We start from the raw sequence: 17,640 nt of genomic DNA on the forward strand, positions 1-17,640 counted from the left end.
TTTCATCTACAATTATTAAATGTAGTTATGGTCTGAAAAAGTTATTAAGTAAAAGTTGTAGTAAACAGATCTCTTCCCCATGGGTACTCACAGGCATTGCTGCTTACTTCAGTAATAAAAAGAAGTTGTAATATTTTTACTATTTTCACTATTTTTCTCTGCTCCTAGGTCTTCTGAGATAACAATAGACTGAATAGCAAAAAGTGATAGTGAATGGTTTTCCACTGGGGAGGGTGTGAGACAAGTGTGTATTTTGTCCCCAAACTCTTTTAACATATACACCGAATTTATTATGAGACAAGCCTTGGTAGATTTTGGACCAAATGGAAGGTGTCCATTGATGGACACCTCTGAACTGACTTCAGATATGCTGAAAAGAATCTGGTATTATGTCACTAATATTCAGAAATGAATAAACAGATTAACTTACTTAGCTCTGCAGACCCAGTATAGCTAAAAGAAAATGAGCGGGACTATTTTGAGTCCTGCATCACCAACAGACTTGTTCACTATGTTCCCGTTGCAGAATCTGTATTATTGGTGATGATAACCGAGCCAAAATGAACACAGATCCCAGGCTGAGCTTGCAGATGGGTATTAGAAAAAACAGCTCAGATTCTCTGAGTTACTATTGTGATGCAGAGGTGATCTAATCCAGCCCTACCTTCCTTGCTAGGGATATTCCTAGGGTAGGGAGTACATAGCAGGTGCAGCATTGTGCAGGGAGCAGAAGTGTCTGGAGTACATTACATTTCAGCTATGCTCAGTTAGCAGATGCCTCCTTAGAGACAGTTACCAACTGAAGCAAGTTAGAGCAGCAACCAGGCTGCTCTAATGTGCAACAGGGCCATGACTGGGGCAAAGAATCAGGGACTTGTAATTAGATCTGAGATTGCTCCATCTTTGTTGTGCCTAGTGGAAACTGAGTGCAGTAGAGAATCAGGCCCTTGTCTTTTCAGTTTATACTAGTAAGCTGAACACATTTTTATGGGAATAATTGAAAGGCAATAAATATGTAACTATTATTTTTGCAGAGAAATGGTACTTCTCATTATTGTATATATTATTCTGTAAGCTTTTCTGTTGTGCTCTTCACCTTAACATCTGAGCACTGTATGCATTAATTAATTTATCCTCATAACATTAGGAGGTATTGAAGCTTTATTATCCCTTTTATTCAGATAGGAGTATGCAAAGAGTAATTGGTCTACCAATATGATTAAAGCGTTCACAATCTGGCACCAGCCTGCCCAAAATCAGACAAAGTGCCAGGGTCAGAATCCAGATTTTCTGAATCCTAGTTCAGTGTCTCAGCCACATCTTTCATTCACTGTGCTCCAGAATGTTTTCCCCTCCTCTTTTATACTGACAGATTTTTCAGGGGAAATATCTTAGGCCCTGTTTCACGTTAAAAGAGGTAAACATAAGGCCAGGTTTGGCTTCAGGTTAACACCCAATGCTGGAATATTTCTATTAACAGATAAAGAAATCTTACACAGAAGCTCAATTATGTACTCACTTGCTCAGAAGGTTTGTGTGGAAGCTGCAGTATTTTCAATGTGGAATATTTAAAAAGAAGAGGCTGCTTGGCACTACATAAATAATCTTGATTAATGGACAAATCGTTCTCATCTAAAATATGGTTACTTTATTAAGAAGAGTAATCTAATCTTACTCTTTATTCTGTGAAATCACTCATGTGTGACTCATTACCATCCCACGGACACAGAATGTAGCTCGAGTACCAGAGAATTATTCCCACCATATTGCTTATCATAGAACAGGAAAATAGGTATATAGTGTATTTTCTTGTTAAGTTATTCCGGTTGGTAATTTATTGACAAGGACAATATGTTTATGCATCTCTCTCTCTCTGTGTTGTAATTCTAATTACCTTCCTTCTACCTGCAACATCATTCAGGATGGCCAGTGTTTGAACTTGTAGCCTGTTCTTCATCACAGGTACACAAAAGTAGCAGGTTGCAGTAGAATTTTAAAACAAGAAGGAAGTACAAGACTATGTATCTAAATAAATATATAATATAAAAGCAAAGCAGCATGGCCTTGCTTTAAGATACAGAATTGGGCGTCTGAAGATCTACATTTGACTCTCAGCTCTGCCACAGTCACCCTGTCTGACTTTGGAAAAGTCACATAGAGGTCACTGAAGCCAACAGGAGAGAATACTCATGCGAGGAAGGGTTTGCAGTATGGGGTCTACAACTATATGCCAGTCTCCTATGGTAAAATCCCACCCCTATTGAATACAATGGGAGTTTTGCACTTAATTTTTCAATGTTTGTAAGGTGTTTTGACATCTTCTGATAGAAAATACTATATGTACATGCAAAGTATTACAATAGAAACGTGTGTGGCCTCGTGGTTAGGTGAGAAGAGTGGGAGTCAGACTCTGGGTTATATTTCCAGATTTGCCACAGACTTGCTGTCAGATCTTGGGCTAGTCACTGAGAATCTGTTGGCCTGTCTGTCAAGTGGGTGGGTACAGTGATATTTATCTACTTCAAAGCAATATTACGAGCCTTACTGAATGTATAGAATGTACTCTGATTTTGAGCTCCTTGGAGGAAAGGTGCTATGTAAGTTCCAAGTATTACTTTTCTAAAGTAAGAAATAAACAGGTTAGTGGGACTGACCCAGAAACAACATTTCTGCTTTACAAAAAATGTCAAGTTTTTGAAAGTTGTTTTCCTTTTGATGGAAATGGAACTGAGCCCCTTTCATGAAATAACACACCAGAGAGTAGTGCTCAAACTACAAGTTTATAGAGTCAGTCTCTCTGGTTAGAGCTGTTCCATCTTGTATAAAGGATAAACTAGTCATTGGACCACAGAATGATTGACTCCAATTCAGGTAGAGAAGAAACTTAAAGCTTGATCTCCCATATCCCATGTGAGTCTCCTAACCAGAAGCCGTTTGGCTAGTCTGGGCTGCACTCTCACCAGAAAGTCCGTCCTGGACCTGTAGGAACCTTCCCAACAAAATTTTCATCAAAACTGATGTTTCCTCAAAAAGTTTTGATTCAACAAATTAGCATTTTCCAACACAAAAAAAATATGTTTTGTTGAAAAATTCCCAACCAACTCTATTGGTTAATGCTTTTTTTACATACCATTTCAAAACAGTCTGCATTCTGCATTGTAATTTAGACCTTGATCCTGTCAGTTGCTGTGATGCGACAGACCCCTGCTCCCACACGAAAAACACTGCACAAGACCGGGGCCATATTAAGTGGCTAAGGGGTTCTGAAGTTCTTGTTCACTCAAAGCTCATATAGTTCCTCAATGTGTTTCCAAAAAAAAAAAAAAAGGAATGCATTTGGGAAAGGAATACATTTCCAATATGCAAAATGGAAAAGGTAATAGAAAATGAACCTGCTAAATGAATTGATGGTGAATGAGTAATGTTTGGTACATCTAATTAAAATATATTTCACCAAACACCAGATCCTGCTCAGTATTGGTTCAAATAATACTATTCTGATATAATAAAGGTTTTAAGCAGATCTCCAAAATATTATTCACTTACCTCTGCAAAAATATCATTAAACACTGTAAGAATAAATGGAACAGACAGGACCTTGATGGGTCTTAGTATAAAAATGGATGCATCGCACATTGCAGTGGATTTTGTCTAGCTGTTCTAATCATAACAGTGATAAGAGACTCAGTTATTTATTCAAAACAACTTAAAGTAACTCTAAAGGCCCCAGTGTGATGTTTTCTCTTCAAATTTCCATAAAATGTTGATAAGAGTGGAATCAAACTAGTTAGTTATCAGTCTTTTCGTTGGCTAAATGTGCATAAGGATGTACTGTTCATAATTACTTGAAAGGAAACAAATTACCTTTAAGAGGAAAACCATAGGTAGAAATTACAGAAATTAGATGTGCTAGACTGTTCATAGCAAAAATGAGTACGTTACTTAACTTGTCGTCTATTAAAAAGAATATATAGATACATGAATAGCAATCATGCACTTGCAGGATCATGGAACAGATGACTTAACAGACATTTTACATCTCTGATTTCTATGAAGTAAACTAAAGGTTAACCACCTTTTCACAGGAGTAGCTCCAGGTCTGAATTCTTGGAAACTCATTGGCAGCTGGGAAAGTAGAGTGGTGCTAACTTTCATTACCCTGCCCTAAAAACTAGGGCTTCAAAGTTCAAACATGAAACAAAACTATTCAAAAATCTCATGTAAAATGTGAGTTCATTGAGGTCATTAAGCACATGCTTAACTTTAAGTATAAGCTTCACGGGGACTTAAGTACCTGCTTACATGCTATGCTGAACAGGAATGGACTTAAATACATGTGTAAGTGCTTTTCTAAATTGGGACCTGAACCTTTTGTGAAAATGGAATGTGAAACACTTTGCTTCCTCTAGATGGGCACCCAGTTATGGAAATGAATTTCATGGTTTGCTGAAGAACTTCGTGCTAAAGCTTTTCCCCAATCTCCCTATTATTTGCCCAATTAATTCAAGATCATCCAGCCATAGATCAACTGGCTGAATGAAAAAAACAAAACAAGTGCCAGATCCTGAGCTGCTGTAAACTGGCATCGTTTCAGCACTGCTGTGATGGATTATGCACTTGAGGTTCTGAACCAGTAAGTCACTTTGGGTGAAATTCATTCAGCGCATATATATCACCAGTATTGGGCTTCATATGGGTGGAGAGTGGTGTGATTGAGGTGGTGAAATCCACCCTCACAGCTCTGGGACTGGTGTTGTGGTAATGCTGCCAATGTCTCTGCCTTTGCCAGGCCTTCACTGCAACCCCCATCAGAAGAGATTGAATATGAATAGCAGGAACCTACAGGAATTCATCCTGAAAAGATCACTGTCCATTCCAGTAAGCACATCTGTTCAGTTTTACTGGGCAGTAGTTGTGAGGTAGGGGTGCTAAGTACAGCAGTTGTCCTCCAGCTGTACCCCTTCTCTGTCCCACCACACACCCCTGAACATAGTGTTCCTGGGAATAGGTTTCCTCCAGATAGGAAGCAGTGGAGATGACAACGCATTGACTCTCCTCCTTCTGACAGATTATGTCCATTATAGTATGTTTTTCACTATTTTCATCTCCCTCACTTAACTAGTTGGAAGCAGAGTACGTCTTTTGCCTTTACTGCACTGGAGATGGTGATTCAATAGGACATGAACCATGAAACCATCTCTCATACTTGGCCTGTTAATTGGAAAACTAGATCATTAAAAATCCTATTAAATGAAAAATAAATAATAATGTTAGCAACACCATAACCCACAAGGACACTTATGACCTTACCAATTCGTTGTACTTTTTCTTCTACAAACACAGATGGCCTGACTTTATCCCCCAGGGGCGCTGGTGGACAAAAATAGTACAGTACTCTGCAGATGCCTTAGTATTTATATTACAATAACAACAAAAGGAGCTGACACACATTACCACCCCCTGGCATTAGTCACTGTAGAAACAGTGACTACCCTGAACAGTTTGCTAGCTAAATAGTTGAAACAGACAAGGAGTAGGAGAAAGGAATTATTACCCCTTTTAAGAGAGGGGAGAACCATGACACAGAGAGATTAAGTGGTTTACTTAACATGACACAGGCAATCTGGGGCAAAGATGGGCACCTAACCCAGATCTTCTGAAAGAGTCCCAGGCTAATGGCTGAACTACAAAACCATCATTGCTCCCTTATTCCCAGGAAGAAAAAGAAGTGGAGTTAGCTGACCAAGAACCAGGTGCTCACTGTAAATATCTTCTCATTCCCCCTCAGGTTATATCACGGCTGTGTTCTCTCATGGTGAAGATGACACAGGACTGTGTGTGTGTAATGAATCCAAAAGTAGATCTTTAAGTAGGCTGCTGGACAAATACTGCAGCTCCTTCTAGTTCTCTGGCTCTCAGACTGCCTAACTGCCTGTGTGCCTCATAAGTGGGTTGACTGATGAACACTTACCTGGTTTATGCAATACTGGCAAAGTCTGGGTACCACAATAATATACTTCGGCATAATCTTTATCATCCATGAAAGTTGTAAATTATAAATATTCACATTAAATATATCAATGCCACCGAACATACACACAGTAAATGTAATCTGTGGTAGAGATCACGTTGTTCGGCCATGCTGAAAGAAAGACAGATGACAATGGATGTGGTAGGCTGCAACTTTATTCAGGGAGTTCCTGGCAACAAATTGTACAGTGCAGGTCATGATCTTTTCCTTAATAATTTCCACACAATCCCCAACCAGTTCCCAGCTATCCAACTTCTGGGACCCTGTCACTCTTCGCTTGTGTGAGGCGAAAGGAGGTTATAAAGAGATGGGGTCAACTTCCTACTGTTCCAGATGTAGGAGCCCCAAACCAGTTTCCTCAGCTCCCTTAAAGAGGGTTAGGAAAAGGAGGGGGTTGGCTCTCCATTGTATGAGATGTAAGATCCCCAAACCCTCCTTCCTCAGCTCCCCTAAGGGATGCTTTCCTTCAAATCCATTTTAGCCATTAACCATAAGCTTTCCATACTGAATACCTGCACTGGACATCTGCCAAAAGTGTTATGTACTAAATTGCAATGTTATAACGTAACCCCCATCTACTCCTACTGTGGGGATGGGGAAAAACCCACCCTACCTCAGCCATTCTGGCAATGAGGAAAATATTCCTTCCCAGCCTCCCAAGGAAAAGAGCAACTAGCATAATGCCTACAGCAGTTCAAGATGGGATCCAGTTCTGCTGCCATGTTCATGGGTGATGCCAGCATGATCCTGGTAAAAGAGGGCCTTTCCAGGGCTGCTAGGTGTATAAATACTGCCTCTCTGTTTCCACTCTTCCAGTTAACAGGAATGGCAGTGCAGTGACTTCTAGTGACCTGGCCCCAACTGCTTCCAATTCCTGCCCTTCCTCTCCATTCCTGTCAACTTTCCCTTTCTTTTCCACCCATTTAGAGAGCCAGTACCCTTCTTCCAGCTAGCCAGTCAAAGACCTTCCTACATAAATGTCGTGATGGACACTTTGTGTCTTGTTCAACATTACAATATACCTCCTCAAAACACATGTGTTTTCTAGCTCCTTAATTCATGTTTGTTGTTAGTTTTTGAAATTTCCTTTTGGGACAATATCAACAAGCAGTGATCATATTTACCTGTAACCATCAATCTATTCTTGGCAAACCTATGGGCAGTAGGAAGCTATGTGATTCCCTCACTTTCTAATGATCGGTGGGATTCGTTTGTAATGAACAGATTAGCTGTTCTTTAATCATTGGCTATTGTTTCAGTGTATGAGAGAATTTCACAGCTCATTGACTGTGTTGACTCATAATCTGCATGGAGGAAACAATGTTGGAGTTCATCAAATGTAATCAACTAGTAATTGAAAGGAAATTAAATTTTACAATTATATGGCACCTTTCAACCACACCGGATTACAAAGTGCATTATAAGTGCCACATGCCAGAAACACTTGACAATCTCCAAAGTGCAGTCACCTCAAGGGTAGAATTCAGCAGCTATTTTATAGCAGCATACACAGCAAGAATTACAGTCAAGATGCAAATAATTTTACTTACCAAAGAGAAACTACAGGGAATTTACGCATAACAAAATGTACATACCACTCTGAAATTCAGCCAAACAACCAGGAATAATAGCTATCCTCTATATAAAGTGCCACTGGACTGCAAATGAGTCAAGACCTTACATAATCTCTCTTTTACCCAGCAGAGATTTTCTCAACATCATGCTGTAGGATTTCTTCAGAACTGATCACCAGTTCCACTTCTTCACTCCTGCAGCAGTCACACACGATCAGGCATGACTTTGCTTAACTGCTTGATCTAATAAAACCACAATCCAAGATGGTATAGCTGAAGAAATATACTTTGGCACAGATTTTCCAAAGCTGACTGGTGATTTGGGATGCCCAAACATGAAGGGCGTTAAAGGGACCTAATATCAGAAAGCTCTGAGCAACCAGCCTCTGAAAATCTAGCCCCAATTTGAGCATTCAAAATAGTCACTTTTGAATGTTTAGTCCCCTCTTCCTTGACATAAATACCTTTCATTTTGTGCATTTTCCTCCATGACTGTTTCACGCTGATCATGTCTTAAAATATACCATAGGAAACGTAATACTTGTTTATACTACGAAAGAGTCAAAATACTTCGAAATATACTATCCACCATATTGAATATAAGGAAACAATAAGACAATTTGATTCAACTTCCTCTTTACATGATGGAAATATATCTGCACTTTACTTTTGGCAAAAGATGTCTTATTGCAGGGAATCCCACTCTATGGTCCTCAGCTTATGCAGAAAGCACGTTATATTCATCTGCTATGGAAAAATATGTGTTTGCAATGTTGTTGTAGCCTTGTTGGTCCTAGGATGTCAGAGAGACAAGATGGGTGAGGGAATAACTTTTATTGGACCAACTTCTGCTGGTGAGCAACACAAGCTTTCAAGCTCCACATATCTGAAGAAAAGCTCTGTGTAGCTTGAAACCGTGCCTCTTTCACCAACAGAATTTGGTCCAGTAAAAAATATTCCCTCACCCACCTTGCCTCTCTCATGGAGAAATGCTAACTAACAATCTAACTCTAAGCCAGCATGGGATGTTTGACTTAGAACTGATGGATTCCAATGACATCCACAAAAAAGTAGTCTTTTACATATATATTCCTTGTGTAAGAAGGATGCTTTCTTGGCAGGTATCCACCCATACTTTGTAAAGTCTCCCCTTGAAGACATTGACTGCACCAGGAGTCATTTTTCAGTGGTTAAGTTAATATACTATGCCAGCCTGATTCCAGCATTGAGCTCTCTAAGATTTATTTGGATACTGGCTTGCATTTAATTTAAAGCATTCCCACTTCTAACAGATTGACTTTTTTTTTTCTCTGAGGCACATGACCAGCATATGGTCTTTGCTGGTTTCCATAAAGCCTGTTTAGTTCTATTGATTCCCTCAAACAATTTATGAGAGAAAGTCACATTCCCAAGCCAATGGAGATAGCTCCTTTTCAGGTAACCTACTTTATACACTAGAACCATAATAAATATCTATGTAGCCAAGACACTCAAAGCAAGTGCAAGTCATATCAGACAGTCTAGATACTGCTTGCCATATCTGGCCTACATTTTCTTCTCTATTGAGGAAGGGAAAAGAAAGGATTTTGACTGTTTCTCACTGTGCTACTTGTGTGTGGATTCAGTTGCTATTTGTGCTGTAAGCAAATAATGGCCTGACTATGGATCTATAATTATTATTAATTACTGTACTTATATTATGGTAGTTCTTAGAGCTCCAGTTGAGTTAGGAACTTCATAATGCTAGGCAATGCACAAACACATAATGAGAGACTGCCCCTGACCCAAAGCCTCAGATCTGTAAAGGTGTTTAGGCATCGCTGTGCTCAGTTTTGTGATGCTTAACTGATTTAAGAGCCTGTCTCATTTTGAAAAGCTCTTGGGACCCTAAATTCCATCAACTATCAATGCAATTTTGGCCCCTATGTGCCTAAATCTCTTTTGAAAATGAGATTTAGGCCCCTAGATACCTACCTAAATACCTTTCAAAAACTGGGACAATGTGCTTACAATTTAATAAACAAGAAAGACAAAAGGTGGGAGGGGAAACATGCACAGAGACAAGAAAAGGCTTGCCCAAGATCATACAGCTGATAATAATACCCAGGTCTTCTGACTCACAGTCCAGTGCCCTCTCCACCAGACCACACTTCCTTCACATTTTTACATCTCTCTGGGGTCTTGAATGACTGAGTTAGCCAACATCTGAGCTGAATTTTCAGTATGGTCTGCTGCAAATCATGGGGTAGTATATTTAATTCTCAGACAAAAACTATGTTAAACTGGAGTACATCTCAGTAGTTAATGGTTTAAAACATCACATAGATATTGTAATCATCCCTCAAACAAGCATTATCAACCCATGAAAATCAGAGTTAAGGTTCGATTAAAAAAATAAAGAAAAACAAATGAAAATACACTTTAAAAGCCCCCCCCCCCAATAATTTAATGCTACCCAGTAGTGATGCTATGCAATAACCATACAATTATGATCCATGCATACTATGTTTGCAGCTCCTGATTAAAACTGCAGCTTAATCTAAACACACATTACGTTTCCCTCCCATTTTTCTTTTCCTCAGGGTGTCAGTACAGGTTGCAGTTAAGACTATATAAACTGCTCGGGATTCCCATCTTTCCTGAGGGTAACGGGCTTCATTTACATTGCGATTAGTGAGAAGCCATATTGAAAATGGCCATCTTTGCTAAGTAGTCCTGTAGACTCAGTCCCTTTGAAAATAAAGGCAATGGCAGCCATTTTGAAAGAGGGCAATACTTCATGACATCCTCTATAGAAGAACATTATCTGCCAGCATCAGTTGAAGAAAAAACTTCCATTTATGAAGAATGACAGTAAAGAAGTTACTAAGTATCCTAAAAAATATTCTTCAAATGTAGTCTATGTACAAGATTTCACTAAGTACCTATAGAAGTTTGAATGATCTGCAATATTCTGTTATTAAGAGCACTAGGATACAAAAAATTTGAAATCAAATTTCTTAAATGATTCATTTTAAAATTAATTTTAACTAATTAACCAATTTACTTGTAAATTCTCAAAAATATTCTATATTCAGAGAGCAAGTACTGTAATTTTGGAAATTATACTGTATACTTTATATCTTAAAAAAGTGGCTGAATTCTGACTTTAGGTGCAAAACTCTTCTATTATACCAATGGGATGGCGAGATCATTCATCCATTAGTTTTCCTTTTTGGGGTGGGTCTTTCACACAGCAACAGGGAGAGAAAAACTTTAGAAAAAAATATAGGAAACAACATATACAACAACAAACTTGGCAGAGGAACAAAGGGGAAGATGTAATATCTGCAGCTTCTTTTAACTCAGTTTCTGAAATGGACTACATTTAAAATTGCCTGTATCCCTTTTAACCAATGTCATATAACTTGCAATCGTCCACTTTCTTAGAGTGAATTTAAATGTGGATGCTGAAGCTAATTTTTTCTTTTCATATTCCCAGCTAGCGTATGAGAAAAATATGGACTAGTCTGCTAGGCTGAAGGACAGTGGCCAGAAGCATTTTGTTGCCCTTGACCTTGTCTGAAAGCTAAATTTCCAGAGACCCATTTCATTCTGAGAACTTCTGAGCAAAAATGCATTAACAATGAGTTCTGGTCTATATCATCCTGCAATACCACTCATCTTGCAAAGGAATGAAAACAAATAGCTTTCTTGCATAATCTACAATGCCATTTTCTTTTTGTTCCCATGGTCTTTGGTCTTGGTTAATATGCTTATCAGGAAAAGCATTGGAATGTCACCAGCTTTGCTTGAAACAAGTAATACTGCATCTTAAAAAAAAATGACAAAGCATGTCTGGGTTTCTTTCCATCATTTAGATATTGATTCAGTAATTTGAATATACATGTATTAATTAGCCTGCTAAAATTATAGTTGACAAATGAGCAAGGGAATTTATTATTAGAATTGTTCACAAGAGGTGCATATGACCCATACATATATTCTCCCTATGGGGTTTGCAAGAAACACATAAACAGAAAAGTCCTTCTGGAATCCTGATCCTCTGCAATGAGCTCAGTGAGCCAAAGATGGGAGAAAGATCCTACTCATGCACTGTACACTACAGCGGATCACAGAGTGAAGGGTAACATGGAATCTTAACAGGAAAAAATGGATCTCCAATGTACTAGATATCAATAGACATGGAAGAAAAGAGCACAGCGATGTAGAGAAAAAATGAGAACATTATGCAAGTAGGCTTCCATGGAGACTTATCATACTAAGAGGAAAAGAGAACTATGACAAAGTATCACTTTGGTGCCAATACTGCAGATCAGGGAGTGCAAGTCTGACATCTGTGCCCGAAGTCACATAAGATGCCTCTTCTGCTGGCGCATGGATACTGACCTGGTTTCAAGGCAGGCTATGTTAGAAGCAGAGGTAGTTGAGGCAGGATGCTGCCCTCCCTACTCTTCAATTCCTTCAAAAGGTGCAATCTGAGAAGCTGGTGTGTTTGGCTACAAGAGGAAGATTATGGGTGTTTGTACATGTGGAGGGAGAAAAAACAAAATGAAGTGAGGTGGCAGGAGGTTTGAATGAGGGAAAAGAGTGGACAGATGAAGAAAGCAGGAAAAGCAGGAATAAGATAGAGTAAGGGACGAAGTGTCAACCTGTCCACTATGCAGGCTATTATATAAATGCTTAGGAAAATCGGCATCATTGCACTTATGGAGTTTCCTTTGCATTCTTTTACTGGGAAAAAATGTGGTTTGATCTGTCCATCCCCATGCAAATGTAGCAGGCTTCCCCTCACATTCTCCCTTGCTGGTTGCACACTTCATGGAAGAAGAAAGCATGTAAAGGGATGGACTAGATAATACTTAGTCCTGCCATGACTGCCTCTTGAGGTCCCTTCCAGTCCTATGATTCTATGATAAACTCATGCTGCATGGTCAGAATTAAGGTCCTGATCCTGTACCATTCCAGTCAATCAGAATCTTTCCAAAGCCCACTGAATTCCTATGGGGCTGGTGGTATACAGTGCCACAGAGTGGCCATCCCCTCAGAAGTCTTGCTTCTCAGGAGTCCGCCCCTTTCTGGGCTCCAGATTCCAAACTGCATCAAGAGAGGAGCTTTCACAAAAGAGGAGGTGCAGGGGGGGGGGAAATGATACCGCAAAGATGACACTTCTCTATTCCATCCTTTATCTCGACATGCTTCCATTTTGTCCGTTCCCCCAACACTGGAACTCTGCAGCCTTCAGAAGTTAACACTGCCACTTAAGGCCATGCCTTGATCACTTGAGGGCATCAAGTTCCTTGGAGAGTCAGGATTGTCCAGTGGTTAGGGTACTAGCCTGAGACTTGAGACACATTGGTTCAGAAGTCCCTGTTCTGCCACAGACTTCCTGAGTTACTTTGGGAAAGTCACTGTGCCTTAGTTATCCATCTGTAAAATGGGGATAATAGTACCAGCATGTTGTGAGCATAAATACATTAAAGATGGTGACAGGTTCAGATACTGCAGTGATGGAGCCATATAAGTACCTAAGATAGATAGAAGGCTGAGTTAGATCCTTCACCTAACTCAGCTTACTTTCTAAAGGAAAAATGAGAAAGATTCTAGGAAAACTCTCAGGGATATTCATAAGTAAGACAAGGCACAACTATGCACTGAACATGTCCAACACTTGGGGTAATGTGCACTGCAGATTCATGAGCCTGTCCCAGGGTTGGTACTATTTGTGTGTGATGATGTGATCAACATTAAAAAATAGAGGCTATTGTTCCACTGTATCCATATGTTTGAGCTTTAATTGGAACTGTGCCTGGATTCTGCTGTTATGGAAGCTGAGCATGTAGCTGTATTTTCCCCTTCCTTCAGAGTCCATTCCTATGGAGCACTTATATCATCCTGTCTACTAAGGCAGCTTTTTCAAGCCAATATCTAAGCAATAAGACATGACATGCAGTGCATTTCCAGATGATTATTATATGCCTTGGGTGGTATTCTAAGGCTAAACACTGACAACTTTCCTTTCAGTGTCTTTTTGTTATTATGAAATGGAATTTATAAACCAAACTAAAGAGAAAAAAAGAAAGTCAGATCCCTGTACTTACAGGGTGTTATTGACATGGCCATGACATCACTGACAGCCAGTTAGAAAGTTCCATCTATGTTCAGACTTTTAAAGCCATTTCCTAATTTACGGTATAAGGAGAATTTTGCCTTCTAACCACGCACCAACATTGTAGGGATAATCTGCAGAGGACACTTTAGTTAATTAATGTTCAAGTATTATCAACTAATATGAATATCCAGTGTGCAGAAGTGATCATTTTTGCTTTCACACTGTGAAGTGTTCAGCATTTTAATGCAATTAAGTAAAGAGGAAAAAATCCCTGGCACTGGACAATTAGGGCTTGATCTTACTCCGATGGAAGTCAATGATGGAACTCTCATTGACTTCAATGGAATAGGATCAATTCTTCACTAAGACCTCTGCTGAGTGTATGCACGATGGTTTCAATGGAATTATATTAGGTCCAGTCTATTGTTGGTGACTTTTTGGTTACTTTTTGCTTAATCAAATATCTGGCAGTAGGTTCCGACAGCATCACTGCTAATCAAAAACAGCCTATGGGCTGAAGAATGACCATATAAGGTCTCTTCTATTTTGTGGCATATAAACAAAGTCATTTATCCATTATTTCCTTTGTTATGAGATTTCAGTTTTCTTTTTTTCATCTGTTAAGATATATCTATATCTATCTGCTATTTATTACAGTTCTGTTATTCTCCAGATCCCTTAAATATAGAATGGAGAAAAAAATCAAAGTTAAATTGCTTTCTGTCACTTTTCTTCTCTAGCAACAATAATGCAAAAATAAGACATCCTGAAGATAACAAGATCACTAATCACCACACTTTCTTGGCTGATTCATCATTACAAATTAGTCTGTTATGTACCAGCATTCCACACACGCACACAGCTTTCTCTGGGTCGCCTTCTATCCTGAACTTACCCTACACAAAGATTGCTTTTCTTCATTGCTATCTGCACTTTGGGATCAGGCGAAAGAATTGGAAGACTAGACCATTTCAACTTTTTTATGTAGGTTGACATATCCCCATGGGCACATTCCCCTCACTCTTTCAATATGAAAGGTCAAACAGAACTGCTCCCTCTGGTTTGTGACATGTAACTTTTCCATCTGGATAACCTAAAATTAGGCTTGTCGTCTGCAACCTCATTGAACCAAAACAAATTATGCTAAGGCAAAACTGTATTTGTTTTGGATCTCCACAGACATTACACAGGGTTCAGCTTACTACAAAGTTAGGTTTGTATGGGTGCCAGCCACAAATAATCCACAAATTCATCAACAACAGAACCTAACGCATCTCAGGAGACAAAGTTATGTTTTTGTGGAGAGCAATATGGCCTTTGCCTTTCTCTTCTGTCTCTCCTCCCACAACCTGCACAGGACATGGCATTTGTAATGATATCTGGGGTAGTTCACACACTATATTCAAGATGACAGATGGATTTTCCCCTAATTCAGCCACCTAGGACTCCAATGTAATGCTTTCCTAAACATACAGTAGCTTCACAGCTGTTTGACCATAGCAAAGATTTGAAGCTTTGCACAAGCTTTTCTTGATGAAGATTGCATGGGGCAGATCCTCAGGTGGTGTAAATTGTCAGACCTTCATTGACCTCAGACTTTTCAAAGACTCAGCAACACAGTTGTGTAATGCTAGAATGGGGGTGATTTAGAATTTGATTTCAGAAAGACAATGTGTGTATGGTCTTGGGCTAATTCCACTAACTTTTGCCCTACCTGGTCAATGCACAAAAGGATGTGGTTATTCTTCTTTTGATTCTTTATATTAAGAACAGATGAGCATTTTGGGGGGACTTGTTAGGAGTCAAACTAGTAATAGGATTTACCTTTTCATCCCTAGCAATCCCACTGCCAAACCTCTTGTTTGGGGAGTACAATTTCTGAAGAGGAAAACCAAAATGAAACACATTATTTGAGTCTCTCTTTTGATCTTAGGTCCATTTAGTGTTGTTCAAGATTTGCAATATAAAATGCTGTTAAGTTCACAAATAATACGAAACTAAGTGGTCTAAGTGCTAGAGTTGAACAGAAGCACTCAACATTTTTCAGAGGGCTGCTGTCTGAAATGAATGGGGTTTTGAATATACAGTGTAGAATGATTTATAATTATCTGAAACATGCTTAAACATTTGGAGTGCTCCAATAATTTTGAATCACTCCACCATATTTATACTTGAATAGTCTTCAACATAACTTCCGAATCAAAGACTTCTGCAATATTTCAATCACTACATTTTCAAGTGATTGAGAGTTTGAGGGCATAACCAGTGTAAAAATATGTAACATTAAAATTATTGGTGTTATAAATTTCATGAAGTAGTTATATTAACATAGAACTGATCAAAATTTAAGGTACAACATCCTATAGGATAACTTTCTGTTATAATATCACTGTGAAAGTAAGCAAATGTAACCATTTCAGCTCAAGAAATAACAATGAGACAGAAAGGATGGATACTTCGGTGGTTAAGACACTGGACTGGGACTCAAAAGATCTGTGTTTAGTTCCTGGGTCTTCCACAGAATTTCTATGTAACCTTATGCAAGTTACTTAATCTCTCTCTGTCCTACTCCATGGATAGTCTCATTGATTGAAACAGGATTGCTCAGGGTAAGGTACTAAACAGTGTGGCATGGCCAAACCTGCTCCTAAATGATTACCAAGGGAAAGGCATATAGGACATGTTAACAGCGTACAACAGGGCATGAATACCAAATATGAACAGGGTGGCATGAGGGGATAAGATGGTAATAACTAGCAAAAATGGGATGACACGAGTAAAGGGAAAAATTAAGTCTAAATATAAGAAAAGTTCCTTGACATTGTGAACTACCACTTTGTGAGTCTTGCAATGTTATGTCTCTTAAAAGAAAGGAGGACCTCATTTTTTAAAAGGAAATTACATTCAGTGGAATTTGCCCTGCAGTGCAAGCGGTTCCCAGGAAGATAAGAGGACTGTTAAGCCTCAACGGGTGTACTGGGTTGTAGTAGAAATCTCTTGGGAAGTTTACAACTAGGCTAGACTGGAGAATACACTGTGGGGAAGAATCCTGAAGTGGGCCAATGCACTCTCAAGCTTGTTAGAGGAGGAGCACAGGGGCTTTGCAGCAGGTGGAATCTCTAGGAAGAATTGTCTGAGTCATCCAGGAATCCTTCTAGGGACTGCCAGGTAACCCATAGTGCACCTCACTTGAAGGGAGTACAGCATAGACCCTGATCTGTGCTGGGTAGGTCTGTTAGCCAGTATGAAAAGAAAGGGGGAGTCCTTCTCTGTTGCCTTGCAGGCACCCATGGAGGTGTGGGGCAGGGTGGGAGGGACAGAGCAATGGGAAGGGCATAAGAAGTGGTAAGCATCTTTGCCTTATTAGGGTGCTGTCCAGAATCTGGTCTATTGTGAAATGGGAGCAAATTTTCAATAATCATAATGATTCTTTGCCATATTTAAAGAAAGTGATGGAGATACCTCATCAGCATTGGAAGAAGGACAGTTTTTTATTAATATCTTCAGTGTTACCTGTTTTTTCTTCAGACTTCTTGCATTCACTAACTACTAATTAAATGTCAATTAATTCAGATTAGTGAATTAATTCTGCTCATACCTAAGCTCTGACCCCACCATCCGTGCTCCATGGCCAAGTCACTTTCAATACTGTGACTAGAGGTCCATCATATGGGGTAGTAACTGGGATTAATGCTGGGCTAGATAACTATTGTCATTTTAACAAAAGGCTCTGACTCTGCAACATGGGTTGCAAATGCAACTGAGTGAAATTTAGAAAGTGATTGATCCATCTGGTCATGATTATTCTTTTCTGCCCACAGAGAGTCACTAAACAGGTTTTCTGTTTTCAGTTTCTCATACGATACTTAATTATGTTCTTGTTAGATGGATCCACAATGTTTTTCTTTCCAACAATACTCCTA

Source organism: Caretta caretta, chromosome 6, assembly GCF_965140235.1.
Source record: "Caretta caretta isolate rCarCar2 chromosome 6, rCarCar1.hap1, whole genome shotgun sequence".
NCBI classification, from domain to species: domain Eukaryota; kingdom Metazoa; phylum Chordata; order Testudines; family Cheloniidae; genus Caretta; species Caretta caretta.